The following is a 12,020-nucleotide window of genomic DNA, read 5'->3' on the forward strand; positions in this document are numbered from 1 at the left end:
TCGGGTAGCCTGCAGCAGAGCTTGTACCGGAACAAGGTTGGTCTTGTACCGGTACAAGGTTGATGGTTGTACCGGTACAGCCATCGGGCTTGTACCGGTACAGAGCCGCAGACCCAGCAACCCGAGCCTCGGGTTTGCAATTTCGTCGGCCTTGTACCGGTACAAGAGCCCGTGTACCGGTACAAGGAGGCAGTTTTTGTGCAGTTTGATCTGCAGGGGTGTTTTTTCTATTGTAGCACTTCTATAAGTGCACCCCACGCCCCTTAGGGCCTCCCCTGTGCAGAGACCAGCAGGAGTTGAGGTAGGAGGAGCTTCCTCTCCCTTCCTTTGCATTTTTACTCCTTTTGCTTGGTTTTAATTGAGTTTTCTCTCCTCTATTTGCATCTTGGTGGCTCCTCCACCATTACCTTGTACCGGTACAAGCCCTGCTGAAGGCTACCCGAGAGCTAACCAAAATTCGTTTTTTCGGGTTTTGGTGCAAGGCTTTAAACCACAATTCTCGGGATACGTGCCATAGGTCGGAACACTGTCAACGACCCACCAGAAAAACTGGAAAAGCTCAGAACACGACCAAACACTCGAACCTCGCAATTTGCAAAGGTCCAGTGTGTTACACCTATGAAGCTTCGGACCTCCGTGACGTTCGTTGGGCGCTGCTAATTCTCGACTGCTTCGACTTTTCTCGGGTCAACCGAAACACCGCCCTCGGAAATCACGTGCCCTAAGAAGGCAACCTCTCGAAGCCAGAAGTCACATTTCTTTAGCTTTGCGAATAGCTTCTCCTCCCGAAGGATTTGAAGCACTATCCGCAAATGCTCCGCGTGCTCCTCGTCGCTCCGCGAATAGACCAAGATGTCGTCTATGAAGACCACGACAAATCGGTCCAAGCACGCTTTGAACACACGGTTCAATAGATTCATGAATGCTGCCGGGGCATTAGTGAGCCCGAAAGGCATAATCGTGTACTCATAGTGTCCATATCGCGTACGAAACGCGGTCTTCTGAACATCCTCCGACTTAATCTTCAACTGATGATAGCCGGACTATAGGTCTATCTTTGAGTACACTCGCGACCCCTGTAGCTAATCAAATAAGTCGTCAATTCGGGGCAACGGGTACTTGTTCTTTATCGTGACCTTATTCAACTCTCGATAATCCACGCAGAGTCGAAACGAGCCATCCTTCTTGCGCACGAACAACACCGGGGCTCCCCACGGCGATACGCTCGGTCTGATAAACCCCTTGTTGAGAAAATCTTGCAGCTGATCCCTCAGTTCCCTTAGCTCTGCCAGCGCCATGCGATATGGGGCCTTTGAGATCGGCGCCGTCCCGGGAACCAAGTCTATAACGAACTCGATCTCCCGATCCGGCGGCATCCCCGGTAACTCCATGGGAAATACATATGGGAATTCCCGCACCACCGATAATTCTTCTAAATTCGGAGCCACTCGGTCCACTTCCACGACGGTCGCCAAAAATGCTACGCAGCCGCCGTTAACCAACTTTCTAGCTCTCGTCGCCGATACCGTCACGACAAAACAAGAGCTTCGACAAGCTCGATAAACGGACTCCTTCTGTCACGCCCCAAGCCCACATCTTTGGTCGGTTTCGGGCACGCCAACAGACCGTCGAATGGACAAGGTTTCTCCTGTACATTCAAGGCGTCACAATCCATACAAAGCGCGAGGTTCCAAACAGGAACAATACTCAACAACGATTGTATAAGGAAGGTATCAAACAACATAACACATCCTATGTTATTACAAGCATTCCGATTAGATTCATTTTCTTACATCACACTTGCATATTACATTTTACATTACAAATTACATTCTTTTACATTCATACATCCAAATACAATCAAGTTCTTTCAATTATTGCATTCTTGGTTCTTTTCATTTTTATACCCCTAAGTAGCCGACTCGGGATACTGCTATCTGGTCTCGATGGCAGGGCGCTAACTACGGAGCTATGCCCTTGCCTCGCGCCGCCGCGCCGCTCACGTGCGAACCTGTAACACCCCAAAACAACGTGGGGTGAGAACCAACTCCATGGTTCCCAGTGGGTACGGCCACCCAAGGGAAAAGCTCGACCAATAGGTCCGAGGAGGCACTGCAATCATATTAGTCCAAAAACATCTACAGATATATATATCATCATGTAATTATGCAACTAATAGATAACATGCCTCACGAATATGCAATATGCAAATCATGCAACTCATGAAAGTAGATTATTGATTCTACTCTTTATTTTTAACCATTCTTTACTCTTAGCCAATCTTTATTGCTAATCATTCTTTACATTATTAGCTATTCTTTAGCGTGTGCTATTTTTTGACATTAGCCGTTCTTTATTCTTTAGTCTTTACTCTTTATTCTTTATTCTTTATTCTTTATTCTTTATTCTTTACTAAGGGTACTCACACCTTAGCCATATTAGTCTCATTTGCCATTCTTTCTTATGGTTACATTACCTTAACCACTATGCCATCCGACTCGGTCTTAAGTCAATCAATTGCGGATAGCCCGCGCTCAATCAGGCTCGAGGTGAAGGAACTATCACATGCACCTCAGCCTTAAATCCTCTCGACTGTAGGTCTGCCACGGGGTGAGGAATGCCATCGAACCCTGGACCACAAGTCTCTCGAGCTCTAGCTTATGGCATACCGGGCGAGGAGAACCAACATACCCGTTGAATCACTGTCGGGCGAGGAGAACCAACATACCCACAGTATGATTCTCATTAGCCATCTCTTTTACCGGGCGAGGAGAACCAACATACCCGTTGAATCACTGTCGGGCGAGGAGAACCAACATACCCACAGTTATGATTCACCTGTGCGCGGTCGCAAGCCTTATCTACTGCACTAGCAGCCTTCATTCCTAGGGATTCCGGAATCCATTTCTCATTACTCAAGGGTTGGTCTTAACCCTATGGAATTGACCTATCTAGGTCCAAGCCTTTACTCAACCTAAGTTAATACTTTAGGTTCGTTGCTTTCATACTCATAGCCTAGGTTGTTAACACTAGGTCCATTACTCTTTTCTACCTAGGTTCACTTGACTCTAGGTTCTTTACCTTTATTTCACAACCTATGTTCTCTAACATTAGGTTTAATGCCCTTCTCGTTAACCTATGTTCATTAACACTAGGTACATTATCACTCTTGTTCAACCTATGTTCTTGACGCTAGGTTCATTGTCATTCTTGTTCAACCTATGTTTATTAACACTAGATTCAATGCCACTCGATGTTCTTACTTTACAATGCCACGTTCTTTACTCTACTTAGAGTTCATTAATCTTAGTTCACATTCATATCTAGGCATATGTCTTATGCATTCATTATTAGCATCTCAATCATGCACTTATATATCATCTAGTTCATGCACATAGTTCATGTGTTTACTTAACATACATCTTATACATGCATTTAACTTATGCATTCCTGACTAGCATATACTCTATGCATTCATTTGACATCTAGCTCATGTAAATTAACATCAACTCATGTATTTACTTAGCATTCTTTCATTAGGTCAACATGCATTCCATTTAGTATTTCTATATCAAATCATATGCATTCACTTAGCATTTCTATAACATGTAACATGCATTCTCATTAGCATTTCTACTTTATGTCATTAGCATGCATCAATATGAAACCACACTATTCTGAGACATAAAGGCGACCTAGTCGCTTCGGTAAACACAACCCACCTTAAATTGCTCTCTGATTGCTTATTGTCACTTGCAATCGGCCTTCCGCGGCACCCGTAACCCGGTTCGGCCCGATTTTGCTAATACTCACCAACCGTGTGTCGAATCGCGGCACCAAAAATTATAGGTCTACGGTTATGTGTCACGGTGCTCCAAATCCATTTTCATGATTTTACAATGTCGCCTCGGCCTTCCAGGTGGAAACTAAGCCTAAATGCCTGTTTCTTTAATAACTTTACAATGGCTCGACGAATCGCCGAACCGACTTCACCAACGCGTTCGTTTACCTAGCAATTAGGTTTACGGAGGGTCAAATTAGATCAAACCCTACTATTTTACAAAACCCTATTCGGAGCCCTAATATGCAATTAACCTCCAAATAATCTAAATTAAATGGAGCAACATACTAACAATGCTCATTAGAGGCTATTAGAACACTTAAAGCTAAGGATTAAGCCAAATCCCAAAAGCTTACCATAATGTGAACGCCGCGACGAAAGCACGCCGCTCAAACGGCCGCACGAGAGCTCGAACCGACGCCTCCAACACGTTCGCAAGCTCGCTCTCCACCAACCCTCAAATTTTTAGAGAGAGATTTGGAGAGATGAGAGAGATCTTTAGAGAGAGAAAGGAGGGTTTCTTCCCCTCTCCATGCGTGCGTGTGATGCTTTGAGGCTGCATGGTTTGAGGGAGGAAGAAGAACAATGGCTTCTTTTATAATTACAGCCTCCAACACTATTTACTTCGGGCAGCTCGAAATCTGATATCTTTCGCCAGAGCTCCCTGAACATCCGTTTGAGCTCAAATTTGACAGTCATATTCGGTTTTACTTAACGAGTCCAAAGAAGTTTTAATATTTTAGTTTCGACCCCGTTTGGTCGCCGAAAACTGTACCGAACTGTAATCTTTATCAGATAACTGTTGGATTTTATTTTTCACCTTCCGGGTGTCAGAATGACATGAAACTTTAAATCTAGCCTCATAAAAATAATTTTGGTTCATCCTCCAGTTTTCATAATTTTCTGACATTGTACATTTCTGCTAATTTATCTGTCCCGTTTCCGACAGAAAATTCTAAATCTTCTGTTTTTATTCCGATTTCAGCACAAGTCACCTCTGACTTATGTTTTACTTCTCTAAATCCAATAAAAATAGTATCTCACACTATTTTTATTTTTATATCAAAATCCGGTATATTACACCTTCTGTCTTGGCTCCCGAAAGGTGATCGATTTATTCTTACAATCGATCGTGGCGTAATACCTCAAGAGCTAGTCCATGCCCAAAATGACGTCATACGTCTCCAGTTTATTAAGTTCCAACATCCGGATGGGCATTATCCAGTCGCCTACTTGCACTGGGCACGACGAGCACTCCATGTAGGTATTGAATAACGACTCAGGGCCTTCAACTCGCCACTTGCCACTTGCTTCTATGGGTATGTCATGCATGCGTGCAAATGCTCTACTAATGAACGAATGTGTGGCACCTGTATCTAACATAGCCCTGAAGCGAACTCCATCGATTAGAACCATACCTGCCACAATGTCAGGCTCCTCGGCTTGGGTGGACTCCTCGGCTTGGGCCTGAGCGGTGAATACCCGTCCGCTTGGCGCTGATCGAGTCACCTCCGGCTGGCGCGGCATCAGTGCGCGTCCCGCTGATACAGGAACATATGGGGCCCCTCCATGATGAGGCGGGGGTGCTGGAGTCGACGCGGCTGACGGAGTAAACGAGGCCCTTGTTGGACAGTCGCGGCTTATGTGCCCTTCTTGTCCGCAGTCGTAACATTTACCTTGACGTTGCTTACACTGCGGCGCTCGATGACCCCGGCCTCCACAGATAACGCATTGCTATGGCCCACGGCCCCACGACTGTGATCGCGGATACTTCGGGGGCCTCCTGGAACCAGATTGTCCCCGCGAACCACCGCACGATAGCTTCCTCCCCTTGTCTTGGGGGTCCAGCCAGCAGCTCACGTTCCTCCCGCACGTGGGCATCTCCATGCTCTGCCCACAGAGCTCTGTCAAAGACTTCGGCGAAAGTCGTGAGCTTGAACAACTGCACTGCCCGATATATCCACGGTCGAAGTCCCCGCAAGAACCATTCGGCCCTGTCCCCGTCATCTTTAACCACGTCTGGGACACAGTCTATACTATGGGAGAACTCCTGCTCGTAGTTTGCTACCGAACGATCCCCCTGTCTCAATTTGCGAAATTTCTCCTTCAACTTCCACTTCTCGGTGTTAGGGAAGTAGTTTCCAAACACTTCATTCTTAAACTCCTCCCAGAGCATTGGTGGAAGGTCAGAGGGCCGATCCCGCTTCAACTGCTTCCACCATACCTTCGCTGCCTTCTCGAGGCAATGGGTGGCGAGGGGTACCTTGTCCTGCTCCAAGGAATATAGGGGTCCTCAAAGAGGGTCTCCATAGAGTCAATCTAGGACTCCACCACCGACGGCTCCACCTTCCCCCCTTCAAAGGTTGGTGGCTTAAACTTCATGAATTTAATTAGAAACGTCAGCGCACGCTCCTACTCCACTTCCTCGGCCGTCGTTTCGGGTGTTGCCGAACCCGAAGCTGTCGGAGGCGCACTTGCCGGCGGGGGACAGGCAGCCACCAGAACCGCCACTATACCCTCACCCTCAGCCGCTACCGGCGCGCGCGCCGAAGGTGCGGGTGGATCGCGGCTCTCTGTCACTGTTGCGGTCGCCGCCGCCGCCGTTTGCCGCTCCACGAATCCCTGGAGCGGCTCGAACTGGGCCTCCTAGCGCTGCATCGCGCCCAACATCGCAGCGACCTGCTCACGCAGCTCCTGCACTTCCTCCGATCTTGGCTGCTCGGGCTACGCAGAAGGCGGTACCGGAACAGACCTACGTATGTAACGTCTTGGGGACATTTGCTCCTGAAAAGCAACAACTCGGTTAGTTATCTTAATCCGATAACTTCTTAACGTTCACAAAATTAAACGACTCGACGATGAAATCGGGCGGAAGCACACAAGTGTTCTAGTTCTGGACTCTTAGCGTCGCGTCGTCGGCCGCCAACACAACCACTACGAGCCAAGAAACGAGTGTCACTTAGATCCGTCTATATTCACAGCTAGAGACATAACATCATCTCCGACACAATCGATCAACTTCCGCCACCGCCGTGGGTTCACGTTCACTCACGCCCCTATAATCTTAGGGTTTACCAACCTAGGGTCTCCTAGGTCATCCTATACTCTCTCTTTACTTGCTCTTACGCTCTGATACCACTTTATCTGTCACGCCCCGAGACCGCCACCAATTTGGTCCGGTTCGGGCACGTCGGACAGACGCTGAACGGACAGGACCTCCCCTGTCCGCCCAAGGCTAAGCCAACAGATCATGTATAAGAATTTACCCAGGAAATCAATTCATAAATACACGATCACAAGGAGCACCACCAGTGCCAACAAATAAGAGCAAGATACAAGTATGATACATACAAGTAAATAAAGAGAGAAAGTCTATCTATTACATTCATTTAACTTAATACATTTAATTCCATCTTTTACATTCTTCCAGAACATATGTACAAGCACTCTCAAACCTCACCCCTATACATCATCTACTCTCAAATAGAAAGGATGACAGCTAATGCAAAAAGGTAGATACCTAATGCAACTAGGGCGCTAGGCCCTTACCGCGATCCTCACGCTCGCCAGGGACACTCGAACTCGGACCTGTAAAAAGTGGGGTGAGAACTATCTTCCATAGTTCCCAGTGGGTTCGGCCGCCGACTCCGCCGGTCTCCCCACTAGGTCTAAGTAGGCACAAGTAGATAAACAGATAGATAGATTTGGAAAGCTATGAAAACAGGATAGTAAAGCTACCCTACTGTGCCCGAATCATATATATGTAGAATGCATACACAACAAAGTAGATAATCAACTAGCCCGTCATATGTCCAAAAAGTAAAGCTATTTACTTGTTCATCAATCTCGTGGCTCACTCACTAATTCGCCCACTACTCGCATAGCCATCTCGACGCGTAGGGAGACTAACTCAAACTACGAATCCGAGACCGTCTGCGGGACCCCACATAGGCCATCCCTCGGGACCCCAAATAGGCCATCCCGATCCCATGGGACCCCAAATAGGCCATCCCTCATGACCGACTCCGGAGCGCACTACTTGTGTGGAGCGACCATCACAAGTTGGGAACAGACAATTAGTACAATCCAATTCTCCCACCTCAAGGGTACCCTATCCTCTAGGGCTACTATCACCATAAGTCAATGTGTTTAATATACGCTACGACTCACAATGCCACTCGTTCTTTGTTTATTAACAACTAGATGCCACTCGTTCTTTTGTTTCAACCATTGCATCATTCTTTCATCGCTACACTATAGGATTACAAGTCTCGACCCAATCCTTATTAATCCAATATATCAAATATCCAATGTACGCTACGATATCATCAAGGATGGCATAAGGAAAGGCAATGCACAATTATCCTATAATGCATGTGAACACAAGATGCAATGTCTCAAAATACTAAGACATAAGAGGGAGCCCGATTGCTTCGAGATGGTCACCACCCACCTCTTGGTGATGCCGCGATGGTAGAAAACTCGATCTCGCTGCCCTTGGTCGACGCTTCGACTTCTCGGGTCGATCCGAACCCTTAAGCTCTTGGTTCGGCGATATTTTCACACCCGCTTGTCGTATCGACGAACCGTCTTCACCGACGCGTTCCGAGACCTAGCAATTTGATTTACGACCTATTAAAATAGATCAAAACTCTAGATTTCCAAAAATCCCGAATCCGTGCCCTAGGTTGGAAACGATGGGGAAATCCGTGGTGCGAGCTTCAAATGCGAGCTCAAACCATCGCCCTAGCTTCAATAGGTTCCATTCAAACCATTTCTAAGCAATAAAACCCAATCTCAAGAAATCCACCATGGATGAGTTTGAAGCTTACCTCAATACCAAGCTCCAAGCATGCTCTAGCTTGAAGGAGAGAGGGAAGAAGACGATCTTCTTCTTCTTCTTGGTCTTCTCCTTCCTCTTCTTCTTCTTTTCCTTCTTTCCCTTTTTCTGCTTCTCTTCTTTTTTTCCTTTCGTTCTATAGAGAGAGAGAGGGAAAGAGAGAGCAAATGAGACAAATGGGAGAGAGAGAGAGGTCCCCCACCTGTCATATAGGCCATTTTACAAATAGGCCCCTCAACTTTCCATCTATTAAACAGCTTTCACTGGGCTGATTTCGCAGTGAGGGACCAGTCCTAGCTCGGGGAGACCGGTCCCCGAGAGCCTTCCATCTCGGGCAGAAGGGATTTCGCGTTCGGGAACTGGTCCCTGCCTGAGAGACCGGTCCCCGGGAGACTGGTCCTTGTCCGAGAGACCGGTTCCCGAGAGTTGGATTTTCGGGACTTAGCCAAATTTCGGCTATTCTCGCTGGGCTAACGTTCGGGGACCAGTCCTTCCCTGCCAAGGACCGGTTGCCTCAAGAATCCCCGCAATCCCAGCCTGATGGGACCGGTCCCTCCCTGCCAGGGACCGGTCCCCGAGAGCAATTTTGCTCTAGTGCAGATTTTGCACTGCTGCTCTCGCGGACCTTTCCTTAATGCACCTTACGCATTTTAATCACCTTCGGACTTTCCAAAGCCTACACGCTCGACAATTAGTAGATTCTAAGCGAAGTCTAATCCTCAGATTTCGAGAATTCACTTTCTTACAGTCGCGTTGTTTCGCAATTGTGGCGGAGTTAGCGGGTTAAGGTGATTAACCAAGTTGTTGTGTTTCAGGAGCCAATGGCACCAAGGAGACACTACGTGTGTAGATCCGTTCCGGCACCACCTCCCGTGGTGCCAGAGCAGGCTGGACCTCCGGTGGTGCCAGAGCCTGCTGGGCCTAGCGAGGTGCAGGAGTTACGAGTGCAAGTAACTGAGCTAACCAGTCAGGTCAAGCGGCTCCAGGAACTTTTGGAGCGGCAGGTGGCGGCGGCGGCTGCGACGGCAGTTGAAGGCCGTGGTCCGCCCGTGCCCTCGGCTCGCGCGCCTAATGCGGCTGAGGGTATGGGCATTGCGGCAGCTCCGGCAGCGACGCATCCCCCGCCAGCAAGTGTTCCTCCGGCAGCTTCGGGTTCGGCGATACCCGATGCGGCGGCCGAGGAAATGGAGCGAGAGCGTTCGTTGACGGCTCTTATAAGATTCAAGAAGTTCAACCCACCAATCTTTGAAGGGGAGAAAGTGGAGCCGTCGATGGTGGAGTCATGGATTGACTCAATGGAGACACTTTTTTGAGGATATCTATACCTCGGAGAAAGACAATGTGTATCTCGCCACCCATTGCCTTGGGAAAGTGGCGAAAGTGTGGTGGAAGCGGGTGAAGCGAGATTGGCTTTCTGACCTTCCACCTATGTTATAGGAGGAGTTTAAGAGGGCGATGTTCGCAAATTACTTCCTCGACACGGTGAAGCGAAAACTGCAGGAGAAGTTTCGCAAGTTGAGGCAGGGGGATCGCTCGGTAGCGGACTACGAGCAAGAATTCTCCCACATCATAGATTGTGTCCCGGAGGTTGTTCGAGATGACCGGGACCGGGCCGATTGGTTCTTGCGAGGACTTCAGCCGAGGATTTATAAGGCCGTGCAAATATTCAAGCTCACAACCTTTGCTGAGGTTTTTGATCGAGCATTGTGGGCGGAGCATGGTGATGCCCACGTGCGAGAGAAGCGCGGGCGTCCGAGAAGGACAAGGGGAAGAAACGACCTTGCGGTAGCTCGGGGGGACAGTCAAGTTCCAAAAAGCCTCCGAAGTACCCGAGTAGGCAGTCCGAGAGCCAGGGACCCGTGCGATGTGTAATCTGCGGTGGGGAGCATCGCGCAAGAAACTGTGAGCATAAGGCGAGATGGTGCTTCATGTGTGGTCAGGCGGGTCATATTAGCCGTCAGTGCCCAGAGGGATTGTCGCCTGCCTCGACTGTAGCATCCGCCCCGGCGGCTCCGAGGCAGTTTGGTAGAGTTCCACCTGCTGCCATATCCACGGGACGTGCGATGGCGCCGCATCAGCTTGAGGTGACCCGGTCGGCTCCGAGTGGTCGAGTGTTTGCCGGTCAAGCGGAGCGACCTGCTGAGGTCGAGGAGCGTGACATCGTGCCAGATATGAGTTAATTAAAGCAATCATACGCTTCTGCATGATGTAGACTTAAGAAATTTCATGCATTTACCTTGTAGTCGTTCGCTACTATTTGTGCATTGGTATAGTAGGGACCAAGTGAACGGGTTGGTGTAGATACGCGAGCATAGTTATGTGGTGAGTGTATTGCCTGCTGAAGCAAGTAGAGAGCTAGATAGCACTAGCAAAATGCTGGTGAAGATTGTTGGACGAAAAGTGAGACTCGTAGTAGAGCGATCGGTTAGTGGCCAAGTATAGGCACATGGACCTAGTAGTGCCTCAAATTGAGGTGGGCGAATCGTGCCCGTGTGGCCGGTGTGCATAGGCAGGGTTGCCTAATGCTGGACTTAGAGCACGGCGTATAGAGCGCTCGAGTGTAGATACTCGTAGAGTGCGGATTTGATTCAGCCGAGAGAGTGTAATGGCAGTATCACTTCAGCATTGCTAAGTGTGAAGTGAGCCATGGAACTCGTAAGGCTGGCGGCTCGCACTAGGTGCTTAGGAGCCGATAGTGGTACTTATAGCTCGATAGAGTATGTCGTGTAGGACGACGACGGTGGGTATCGTTTGGGGACGATCCGTGCTTGGACCATTTGTGGACTGTGGAGCCTGGGCCCTTTGGGCAGGCGCAGTTAGCTGTGAGTGATAGCGGCTCGGTACCTACGGGTAGGGCAGAATTTTGGTCAGGATGGTAGTCCGAGCTTAGACCCGGGAGCGTGGAATGCCACGTATTGGATCGCGAGATTGATGAGATACCGAGAGTTTGATTATGACCCAACTCGAGGACTTGACGTGGTTGGGGGTCATGGTTGCTCCTGTTTGGAGTGTGTGCGAATTCTCCAATGAGAATTTCGCCCAATGATGATTGCGTCTACGATCCGAGCGAGAGATGCTATGCGTAGTTGCGATAGGTTTAGGCGCTAGGCCTATCGTTTTGTGCTATCGAGTTTTATGCTGTTAAATCTACCTATAAATATAGGGCATGTTTTTTTAATTAAAATATGAGTTAAAATTTAAAAATTAAATATATAATTTTAAATTTTAATTTAAACCTAAATTAAAAATTAAAATTTAATCAAGCATTTCGAATCTAACTTATGAATTTGAATTTAAATTAAATTTTAATTTATATAAAGTTTTATTCAAATTTTATTT

This window comes from Ananas comosus, unplaced genomic scaffold, assembly GCF_001540865.1.
Source record: "Ananas comosus cultivar F153 unplaced genomic scaffold, ASM154086v1, whole genome shotgun sequence".
NCBI lineage: Eukaryota > Viridiplantae > Streptophyta > Magnoliopsida > Poales > Bromeliaceae > Ananas > Ananas comosus.